General features: G+C 41.3%; 1 long non-coding RNA gene across 1 annotated transcript; it reads left to right on the top strand.

The window, feature by feature from the left end:
• The first annotated feature begins 2,889 nt into the window (after positions 1 to 2,889).
• LOC145124510 (uncharacterized) lies at positions 2,890 to 4,501 on the top strand. Its single transcript, XR_013715645.1, has 3 exons — positions 2,890 to 2,932; positions 3,023 to 3,107; positions 4,460 to 4,501. It is a non-coding gene; the product is annotated as an uncharacterized LOC145124510 (long non-coding RNA).
• The last annotated feature ends 8,021 nt before the right edge of the window (positions 4,502 to 12,522 follow it).

The raw sequence follows: 12,522 nt of genomic DNA, 5'->3' as shown, positions 1-12,522 counted from the left end.
ACAGCTTAAGACGCATGAGGTTAATTATACTACGCATGACCTGGAATTAGGAGCAGTGGTATTCGCTTTGAAGATCTGGAGACACTACCTCTACGGCACGAAATGCACTATCTTCACTGATCACAAAAGTCTTCAGCATATCCTCAATCAGAAAGAGCTCAACATGCGACAGAGGAGATGGGTGGAGTTGCTGAATGACTACGAGTGCGAAATTCGTTATCATCCGGGCAAGGCCAATGTAGTGGCCGATGCTCTAAGCAGGAAGGAGTACTCGGGCCGCCGAGTAAAATCCTTAACAATGACAATCCATTCCCACCTGACCATACAAATCAAGGAAGCTCAACTGGAAGCTTTGAAACCAGAAAAGGTGGCAGGAGAGACATTAAGGGGAATGGATAAAAACTTAGAAGTCAAGGATGATGGAGCACGTTATATCATGAACCGGATTTGGACACCGAAGTTCGGTGGACTCCGAGATGTCGTCATGAATGAAGCACACAAGACTCGATACTCCATCCATCCCGGGTCGGATAAGATGTATCTGGACCTCAAGAAATTATACTGGTGGCCGAACATGAAAGCTGAGATTGCTACCTATGTGAGCAAGTGCCTGACTTGCACTAAGGTCAAAGCCGAATACCAGAAACCATCCGGGCTATTACAACAGCCGGATATACCTGAGTGGAAGTGGGAACGAATAACAATGGACTTCATAACCAAGCTGCCTAAGACATCGGGGGGTCTTGACACAATATGGGTAATTGTAGACAGATTGACCAAATCAGCACACTTTCTACCAATAAAAGAAACCGACAAGATGGAGAAGCTGACTAGAACGTACATCAGAGAGATTGTACGACTCCATGGTGTGCCGATATCCATTATCTCCGATAGAGATAGTAGATTTACCTCACGGTTTTGGCAGTCTCTACAAAAATCATTGGGAACTAGGCTTGACATGAGTACGGCCTACCACCCACAAACCGACGGACAGAGCGAGCGAACCATTCAAACGTTGGAAGACATGTTAAGAGCTTGTGTGATAGACTTCGGTAAAGCATGGGATACCCATCTACCGCTTATCGAATTCTCCTACAATAACAGCTATCATACTAGCATCAAAGTCGCTCCATTCGAAGCTCTTTACGGTTGCAAATGCAGATCACCCCTGTGTTGGGCTGAGGTGGGGGATACACAGCTAGCTAGAGGGCAAGTCTCTAATAGCACTCTCACCGGTCCAGAAATCATCCGCGAAACCACTGAAAAGATCGTACAAATCCGAGCACGACTTAAAGCCTCAAGAGACCGACAGAAAAGCTACGCAGACAAGCGGAGGAAACCCTTGGAATTCCAGGTGGGAGACCGAGTCCTTTTGAAAGTCTCACCCTGGAAAGGCTTGATACGCTTCGGAAAGCGTGGGAAGCTGAATCCAAGATACATAGGGCCTTTTGAGATTCTCGCTAGAATCGGCCCCGTAGCTTACAAACTCAATCTACCCCGCGAACTTAGTAATGTGCATCCTACCTTCCACATCTCGAACTTGAAAAAGTGCCTATCCGATGAGACTCTCATTATTCCACTCGAGGAAATCGAGATCAATGAGAGCCTCAACTTCGTAGAAGAACCTGTGGAGATCATGGACCGGGAAATCAAACGAACGAAACAAAGTCGTATTCCCATCGTGAAGGTATGTTGGAACGCTAAACGAGGACCCGAATTCACCTGGGAACGCGAGGATCAGATGAAACAAAAGTATCCACATCTCTTCCCAAACTCTTGAAATCCCAGTCAAAATGAAAATTTCGGGACGAAATTCCTTCTAACGGGGGGATGATGTGACAACCGTCAAATTTCAGTCAATTCAAAGTCAACAAGTCAAACCGGTCAACTCCAATAACCCTTGTATGCTAGGGTTTACGTTATGTAATCACTATACAATTCGCTATTTTAATGAGAAATCCTTATTTGGAAAGTTCATGTGTTTGATTTTCCTTAGCCTTAACGGTGCTAAACAACGAACCAAAGCAATAAAACACTATTGCACAATCATCGGGATTGTGTACGACACTAAAACACGGTTTAATGGGGTTTACGAACCTTGCGTTGTGAAGCCGGACACTCAAATTAATCACAAACGAAACCTCTCTAAATCGTTTTCACTCTATTTGAAATCTCTCCCAAATCTCTCCCAAATCTCTCTCAAAAGTTACTTTAACTTTTTGTAATCATTTGGGTCATCTCGACCCTTAACCGGGTCAAAAATCGCTTGAAACGGGGTAAAAACGAGTAAAATAGCTTTAAGGATCCGAAACCGGAGCTTCAGGACCGAAGCCTCGCATCCGAGGCCTCTGATCCGAAGCCGAGGCTGCGTCCGAGGTAGCGTCCGAAGGTCCGAAGCCTCGTCCGAGGTTGCGTCCGAAGTTGCGTCCGAAGTTGAGTCCGAAGCGAGCATCCGAGAGGTCTCGCAGACAGTCCATTTTTACCGGTTTTTCGACTACGACTTCGTTTTAACTCCGTTTTTCATTATTTTAACGTGGGATTTTCACCCAAAACTTTATTTTATAAACTAAGGCCCCAAAATATATAAATCTCCAGGGTTTTTATAAAATATATTAAAAGAATTGGTGATTGAACTAATTATTGAGGGAATATTTGCTTTTCCTTAATTTATGGCAAAAGCAACCCACTACCACCTCACTCTATGACCAGCCACTCCTTCCCACTACCCCTTGTCTCCTTAGTGGACCTTTACAGCCAATCTCCAGCTCTTCCCACGTTCTAAGAGCTGGAGGATTGATCCTCTCTCCTCATTCTCCATAAAACTCTTTCATTCTACACTTAGCAACCAAGAACACTCTCCCAAAATTCTCTCATCTTTTCTCTCAACTTCAAGAACTTCAAGGCTTTCTCCAGGGATTTCTTTCTTCAATTAGTAAGTATCTTCATCATTCACATAATTATTAAACTCCATTCTACTCAAATCATTGATATCTTACACAAATTCCATCTTATTCGGTGTTAGATTCTCGAATTATCAAGACATCTTCTTAGTATTCTTGAGTTGAACACTTCCTCTCTCTCACTTTCATCTACTGAAACCACAAAAGGTGAGTTCATACCCATACCTTTACATGTTTTTCTTAAGTTTTAAAGGGGTAATACAAGTAAAATCATCAAGAACACAATTAAACTTTTTCTAACAGATTGCATCAGAAAAGATGGACGTTAATCACGGACTGTTTTGGTCAACTTAAAAATTTTAGTTTTCAAAACTGTTTCAGGTGCAAGTAGTTCAAACTCTTAGCTTTAAAATGACTACTTGCACATCTCCAAATGATTTTTCTACAATTAATGGTGATTTTTACAAAACTGCCTGTCATTTCAGAGGCAAACCCCGACCAGTCTGTGATTATGAACATTTTCACCTCTGTTAGAGATCACTAAAAATCATGATAAAATTTACGAACAAACTAGACTCATATTCCAAGCTCTCAAAATTTGCGGATTTGGATTTAGAGCTGTGATGATTTTTCTATAAATTTTCTAAGAACGGTAACAGAAACTGTTTTTAACGAAAAGTTGCTGTTAATTTCATTTCACCTTGTAACATGTTGAGCAAGGTGTATATCTTTATGTGACTATATGTTACTGCAATATATGACATTTTATCTTAATATTTAGACACACATCAGTTTACAAATGGATTTGGTCATATAAAATATAAAGAATAACAAGTGATTATAATCAAAGTACAATCGATACATTCAAACATTAAATAAACTATTTTGAATATAGTTTGCATACATTACCACGTACTACCCTTGGTTGATAAACTATAATAGGTATAGTTTATGATACATTACATAACACATACATTTAAAAAGGGTACATTTATACAAAGGATATTTTCATTAAGCAAGGTACGGCCATACGGTACCAAGTTTTCATAACACGTAATTCCGTTAATGACTTGTGAGACAACTGCTTCAAATTACCATTAAGTCCTGTATTGTAACCAGAGTCTCCTTGAGGGAGAGCGTGATACTTGTGTATAGATCTATATTGGGTTTGACAAACCCACACCTAAACTGCATGCAACAGTTAGACCGATAGGTCTGGGGTGACAAATGTCATAACATTTCCGACGCCTGAAGAACGTCGTTTTAGGCCACCTTGGTCATAGTATGGTTATAATAAACTCACATAAAGTATTAACAAACATTGGAATTTACGGGAACTTCATTAATATTTAACGAGTTTATGTCGATTTAAACTTGCATTGTTTTACTATAAATATGACAAATTACTTGTACATTTCGGACTTTGGGTTTTAAGACTACATTTACACATTAAGGAAAATATTGGATTTTTCTAACACGAATACTACTTTTACAAACGAAAAGCTTATGAACTCACCAACCTTTGTGTTGACACTTTTTCAAACAACTTGTATTCTCAGGAAATCATTAAACAGGTAATCAAGTGCTTTTGAGGATGGGACGCTAAGGCGTCTACTATTTCATATTTTATCAATATATTGTAATTGATTCGTAAACATGTAATTCATACAATGATGTAATTTTTTTCAATTATATATATGTTGGTTGTGTTTGCTTGAATTACTATTACAATTGCTGTTATGATACTATACATGAAGTCCTCCACCCCCGGACGTTTCCGCCATCCTTGGTTTGGGGGTGTGACAGTATAGTTAGCTTTTTGGTATTGTATGTGGATGACATACTACTCATAGGAAATGACATCCCAACTCTGTAGGAAGTTAAGTCCTGGCTTGGGAAGTGTTTCTCTATTAAGGACCTAGGAGAAGCTGCCTATATTCTAGGGATAAGGATCTTGAGAGACCGGAGTAAAAGACTAATTGGACTTAGTCAGAGTACTTACTTGGATAAGGTGTTGAAGAGATTCGGCATGCAGGACTCCAAGAAAGGAGAGTTACCCATCCAGAGTAATGCCAGATTGAGTAAGACACAAAGCCCTAGTACTGAGGCTGAGATAGCAGAAATGAGTCGAATACCTTATGCTTTGGCTGTAGGATCGATCATGTATGCTATGACGTGTACTCGACCTGATGTAGCCTTTGCTTTGAGCATGGTTAGCAGGTATCAGGGGAACCCTGGCAAGGCACACTGGACTGCGGTAAAGAATATCCTCAAGTACCTACGGAGGACTAAGGACTGGGTCCTTACCCTCGGTGGGAGTGAAGACTTGAGAGTTGTAGGGTATAGTGATGCTAGCTTTCAGACTGATAGGGATAATTTCTGCTCTCAGTCAGGCTGGGTCTTTACCTTAAATGGAGGAGCAATTTCTTGGAAGAGTTCCAAGCAAGAGACAGTGGCTGATTCAACTTGCGAATCAGAGTATATAGCAGCTAGCGAGGTAGCAAAGGTGGCGATATGGCTGAAGAACTTCATTGGAGACCTTGGAGTTGTACCAACTATTAAAGAGCCAATGGAAATTTTCTGTGATAGTGAAAGTGCAGTTGCCTTAGCCAAGGAACCAAGGGATCATGGGATATCCAGACACATTGATAGAAAATACCATTTCATCAGACATCGAATAGAAGAAGGACTCCTCGTGGCAAAGAGGGTATCATCGGATGAGAATCCAGCAGATCCCCTCACGAAGGGACTGACTCGGGTTAAGCATCTCCAGCATGCTCGGAGCATAGGGCTGAAGGATGATATTAGATTTAGTAGTTAGATACCTTGAAATTTGTAAAGTGTAATTGACATTAGATGATGAATAAAAGGTGTTTTATTTATGAGTAAAGTGTTGCTATCTCTTGTCGATCGTTTACTATATTTCTTTTGCATGTTTTGACTTCCAGAATAATTATGTTTGGTATATCATATTATTCGAACCTCCACAGTCGGTCATATGTCGGAAGTAGGTATGAATCAAGACTGTCATGATTGGTTGCAGAGGTCTAAGTTGTTGGACATGACTACAACACTCATGAGTGCTCATAAGTTCTGAGCATTGGACTCAACCCACGCTCACTGGAATCACTTCATGGAATTTATCTCGAGTGATCGTGAGACGGTAATATCATATAAGTCTTCAAACCTAGATATATGATTTGTTACTTATGAGTTGGTTATGCATTGATTATACGAAAACGCATTGGTAACTCGATGTTATAAAACGTGCTCTTGTGTATAATTCAATGAGTAGTAGAACAAACATATGAGTCGAAGTTTATCTGTTCCTTCTTGGATTAGAAGCTGATATCTGGGCCCCTCGATGATTTTGTTTTGACCTATGTACCGGGCCCGGTCAGAACTAAGTTGATGTGTTCAATTGAGCTCTATGTCAAACAAATCGGAAATCGGGAAACAAACTGCTGGACACAAAGTAAGACACTGTTCCATGTATTTGTCCGGCTGATATCTAGAACAGAGGATTATATGATCACTTATCTTAAATGGCGTATCATCATCTTCTCAGTTCCGAGAGACCTTGAAAGAGCTACGATTGCAGATCGGTTCCTGAAGTATTGCAGTTATAGTTATTAGACTTATCCAAGTGGGAGACTGTTGGATAAGGTGTATAAGTCCATAACTATTTCTGGTATGTACTTGACCCGACCCGACATGGTCCATTTGGGTTGCATGGCACCATGCAATTGGATAAACTAAAATGAGAGAAATAACACTTATGGTTTATTAATATATTATAAGTTCTAATATATTAATAATATTATTTAATTAGTTTGATCAAGAATTAATTAAGTGATCAAAAGATAACTAATTAAATATATGGGTAGATTATGTAAATCTTCCATATCTTATATAGTGGGCTAAGAGGCTCCATGGATTATCAAGTTGGGTTCCACCCATAGGATGCTCCATGGATGCTCCATGGGAGTTACAAACCCATGGGTCATGGAAATGAAGAGTCATGACACATTAGGGTTTACATGGTGTAACCCTAGATGTGTCAACAGTATATAAGAAACCCATTCTCCACCAAAATAAGGGACACTAAGAAACAAGAGGGCTAGAGCCGATTTTGCAAGTGTAAGATTCTCTCAAAGTTTACTCCTTTGCATTTGGTGTTGTGTGAAGCATTTGAGGCATCACACTTGGGGTGCTAGGCTCACAAGGTTTCAAGGATCATAATCAACAACAAGGTAAGTTATTCTATCTTTCATTCAAGTTAAAAATGTTCCCCACGTATGCTAGATAGGAATATAACCTTGGAATTCAACTTTGCATGATTATTAGACAAACATAGATCCAAGGTTTTTAGGGTTGCATGTACACTTAGGAAGTGTTAGAATGCTCAAAACCCATCAATAACTTGCACCTTTATGCTCAAGGAGTCCACTACAATCTCAGATCTAAAAGAACATGCCCTTAAAACGTATTAACTCTTCAATCAACCCAAAATAGGACCAAAATCATAACAAAACCAACGATGAGGAGATTTAAACATCTACAAGCGAATGTATGAACTTGATACCTTAAATAGATTGCAATAAGTGAGATGGATCTGGATCTATGACCTTCCTTACAAGCAAAGCACCGTCAATCTTCAAAGCTTCCTTCACAATGAGTAAAACAACCAGTAACATCCTCTGAAGGGCTCAAGAACACCACCAAGGAAGCTTAACGGACAATTTAGGGTTTTAGGAGGTTTGGGGGCTTGTAAAGAGGCCAGCCCAAAAGACTTAAGGTGCTGGAATAGGGTACAACACACTTAAATTAGGGTTTCTTGAATTCTTCATACGCCCAGCGTACGAGGCGGAAGCTTCGCGATGAAACTGCTGACTACACTCAGTTTACGCCAAGGTACACCTTGTGTAAGGGTCCTCGCATGAGTATGCTTTGCGTACTCCCCATGTACGCCCCGCGTACTAGGGTTTTTCCCCGAAACCCTAAATTCTTCCGATTGCCATAACTTCTTCATTATAAATCCAATTTCGACGATCCTTATATCCATGAAAAGGTAACGAGAAGCTCTATGCTTTTATCATATCACAATTACATTAAAATTTTCCGAATAAAAATCCACTATCAAAGTCCGAGCTGACACTTTTCCAAAATACCCCTTGGCTCCAAAACACAAACCGAACCCTTGGATCATCTAGATTTACATCATCCACATCCAGAAATGTCCAAATCTTATTTTCTCATCGGTCATAAGCCTGATAATTCCCGATCTTTGGTCACCACCCAGAAATAGGAAACGATTCGGAACAGGGTGTTACATTAGGAGTCGGGTATAGCCAGTTGTCGGAGCAAGGATTTGTTTAGACTGTTTTCGGACTAAGAGGTGAGTTTTCCTCACTGTACCCGTGGGTCGAAGGCACCAATTCCAGCCCACTAGATTATGTGTTCACGTTATGGGATAGTACAATGCTAGTATATGACTGATTTGTAGATCTATAGGATTACCTATATTTGTTGGCTTTGTGTTTATGTTTTTATGTTACATATTTCGACATATTGTGGTTGGGTTGAGGTGGTCCTGATTTATGCTGTAAGACAAGACACCCAGGGACAACCAGATAGGCTGTAGGCCCTACGAGGCGGTCCAGTCAGGTTGATGGCCTGTGGAGCAGTCCAGATAGGCTGTAGGCCCTGCGAGGCGGTGCAGTCAGGTTGGCTACTCATATTTGTATGCTTGTTTGTCATTAGATGTATTGGTACTTTGGGGGAACTCATTAAGCTTTGGCTTACAATTTTAGTTTATTGTTTCACGTACTTCAGAGGATCGCAAAAAAGGCGAAGGCGTGATCGTGCACGTCCTCATGTTATGTTTTGTTTCACGTACTCCAAGTCCCTGAGTTGTTCTAACAAAACCCTAGCCCCCTTGAGTGAGAGTGAGAGCCCTAAAGTGTATTCTTGGTGATTTAGAGACAAAGGAAGTGAATCAAGAAGCTTGGGAACGTGAAGCAAGGTTTGGATGTGGGAATTTGGATTCCTTCTCCATCATCTAAAGATATAAAGTTCATACCTTTATGATTGAATTGATAGATCTCTTGTTGGGTTCTTTTTATGCTTCTTTTTGGTCCCAAATGCTCCATTTTGAGCATGACATGTTATGGATGTTTTGAGTTGTCCTTTCAGACTCTTGGAGGGGTCCTTAATCATAAAAATGAGGTCCCAATGGCTAGAAGTGTCCCATGCATTTAGTAGAAGGGTCTTAATGAATTAAGACCTTGTATTAAGAACTTTTGGACGTCTAAAGTCATAAAGTTGGAGACTTTATGACTCTAAGGTGCATTTGGACCATGGATATGAAGTTTGGGCTTAAGTGCTTAATCCATTAAGCACTTATTGAAGTTTGGATTCTGCGAGGGTACTTCCCGTGTAAGGAGGAGTACGCCCGCGTACTCGGTCAGCCACCCCATTATGGGTCAATACGCGGCTCGGTGTACGCCCTACGTACCGAAGGATTACGCCGCGCGTACGCCTTCTGATGGTATTTTAGATTTTGGGTTTCGAGTGTTGGGCCACCTTTTGGGCTTGAATGCTTTGGCCTTTTTTGGTCTACCTGAGTACGAGTGTTTTGGGCCAAGGGAAGAGTTGGACCTTAGGATAAGCCCCAATAAGGGGTTTGGGCCCAATTTGGAAAATTGGGCCAATAATGGACCTTGTATAATTTTGGTCTTTAGATCAGGAATTGGGCCTATGTCTTCGCCCATTTGTGGATGGGGTAAAGTGGCCATTTACCCCAAGTTTGGGTCATTAGTCAAGGATGGTAATCCAATTGTTAATTGGATGTTTATTTGTTGTGATAGTTCGGGATTTTAGTGGGCCAACAGCCGGTGGTTTTCTGCGCGATTCGTTTGTGTGAGGTGAGTGTTCCTCACTGTACTTGTTGGGTTGAAGGCACCAAGGCCGGCCCTTTGGATTGTTATCCTGGGTATTGCATGATTGAGTATTGTAGTGATCTGTTAGATCTATATCCTGGTAGATAGGGTGATGCTATGCTTAGTGATCTGTAAGATCTTGTAACATCCTGTTTCGGATTGTTCCCATTTTGAATTGGTGATCAAGGATTAGGCATTAACATGCTTCGGACCCTCGAGGAGTTGGGTCCTAGACTTAGTTGGAGTGGTTAAGGTGTTTCGAATAGTTCGAGTATTCGGTTTGTGGTTCAGAATCAAAGGGACATTTTGGTAATTTTCCAGCTCGGGTTCTCATGGAAAGCGAATGTTAGTTCGGGACATCTTATGGTGCGTATAAATTGATATCAGGATGGAGCGTCTCGGTACCTTTCTAGGGATATATGAAGGGTTGGAAATCGGGGTTGTATCGAATGAGTTAGGGTCTTCGAAAGAATTAGGGTTTTGGGAAAAGCCCTAGTACGCAGGGCGTACCAAGGTGGTATGCAGGGCGTACCGCAGAAAAGGAACTATGTGAGGCATAACTGGGAGGAACGCGCATCGTAGGTGCGAGGATTTGGTCGGGGTGCACGGCCTCGTACGCGGGGTGTACAAGAAGGTACACAGGGCGTACGAGAGTCAGATTGAAAACTCTAAATCCAAGTTTCTTACCCTATATAAGCATAATGTTTACCCTACTTCTTCATTCTAATTGAGCCCCCACTCTCTAAAACCCTAGAAATCATCATATATCATTCATGGTAGCATTTTGAGCTTATGGAGTCCATTTTTTTGAGTATTTGGCCCGTTTTCAAGAAGATGGAGTGTAATGCAAAAGTGGGGATCAAGGAGGAGCTTATGGATTTGGCTTTTATGACTCATTTTCAGCTTGATGAAGATATAAAGCTTTGAACTTGATCATTCATCTCTTAGATCTACTATTTATGGGTTTTAGTTTTCTTTGGTCCCAAATATGAGATCTAGTGGTCTTGATTTCATTCCAGAAGCTTTGAGTTTCCCCTCTTAGTGTTTCTGAGGTTCAAGGTCCATAAAGTTGGCACCTTTAGAGTTTATGACCATCTATGTTGGAGTTTGACTCATTTCCATGAACGTAAAATGCTATTTGGTCTTTTTGGGGCATGTTAAGTCACCAAGTCAGTGACTTTATGGGTTTAGATGTTATTTGGGACTCAGATATGTGGTTTGGACTTATGGCTTAAATCCTTAAGTGCTTAATGGAAAAAGTGGATTAAGAGGGTAGTACGCTGGGCGTACAAGCCAGTACGTGCAGCATACAAGCCGTTAAGCAGGTACGCACAACGTACTACTGAGTACGCCCTGCGTACTCAGTCAGATTGAACTTTGCAATTATGGGCCTCGGGTTGGGCCATTCCATGGACTAGGTTGATGCGGGCCTTAGTGGGCCAATTGGAAACATGGTTATGGATTGAGGAAAGTATTGGGCTTTAGAATAAGGCCCATGAGAAAGGTTCGGGCCCAATTTGGAAAATTGGGCCATAAGTGGGCTATAATTGGGCTTTGATGATTATGAGTTATTGGACCATCGGATTGCTAAGTATGTTGGACTGAAAAGAATGATTGGGCCTCATGGCAAGAACATGTAGAGGTTTGGGCCCAATTTTCCATTGATGGATTTATGGACATTATATTGTTGGGATTTTATCATGGGTTTGGGCCTTAGTTTTGGATCATACTGGGCATGGGGTAGAATGGTAATTGTACCCATGTATGGATTAAGGATTATAGTATGGGACCCAATTGCTAATTGGGTTTATTGATTGGTATTGATAGCTCGGGAAGCCGTCGGGGCAGTACCTAAGGATTTTGCAGTGAGCTTCAGCATTCGAGGTGAGACTCCTCACCAAACCAATGGGTCGAAGGCACCAAGGTCGGCCCATTATTTGTTATGTGGTATGCTAGTTGAGTATGTGTATGTGGTATGCTAGTTGTCTTTGTGATACTTTCATGGAAGACCTCGAGGGGGGGGGTTCCCGAGGCACTAGGGTGTAAGACCTTGGAGGGTTTCCATGGAATCCTTAGTCAAGACCTCGGGGGGTTCCCGAGGCACTAGGGTGTAAGACCTTGTAGGGTTTCCATGGCATCTTTAGCCAAGACCTCGGGGGGTTCCCGAGGCATTGGGCTAAGACCCTGGAGGGTTTCCAGGGCACCTGGTGTAAGACCCTGGAGAGTTTCCAGGGCATCCTTATATGTTTGTATGTATGATTTATATGACAGTGGGCTAAGACCCTGGAGGGTTTCCAGGGCACCCGGAGTAATACCCTGGACGATTTCTAGGGCATCCCTATTTGTTTATATGCATGACTTGTGTAGTTGATACAGATTAGGTGATTATGTGTGTTAGACCTTGGAGGGTTTCCATGGCATCCTTATATGGTTTATGTGATTATGTGGGGTATGCTCTGGGGAACTCACTAAGCTTCGTGCTTATAGTTTTGTTTATGGTTTCAGGTATCATTGGTTTTGAAAGGAAGGACCCGGCTTGATCACAATGCACACACCCGTGTTTTTCGCATTATGTGATTTTGGGATGAACTCTGATAAATGTTTTTAATAGAAATATTTTTGGAATACTTGGATTTAAAAGATATCTGTGTTTTGACTAAAATAAAAATGAAATTTTTACC

The sequence above is a fragment of the Lactuca virosa genome, chromosome 7 (genome assembly GCF_052849685.1).
Source record: "Lactuca virosa cultivar CGN04683 chromosome 7, Lactuca_virosa_CGN04683_v6, whole genome shotgun sequence".
Classification (NCBI taxonomy): domain Eukaryota; kingdom Viridiplantae; phylum Streptophyta; class Magnoliopsida; order Asterales; family Asteraceae; genus Lactuca; species Lactuca virosa.
Note: the sequence above shows the minus strand (reverse complement) of the source record. Positions and strands in the feature narration are given on the sequence as shown.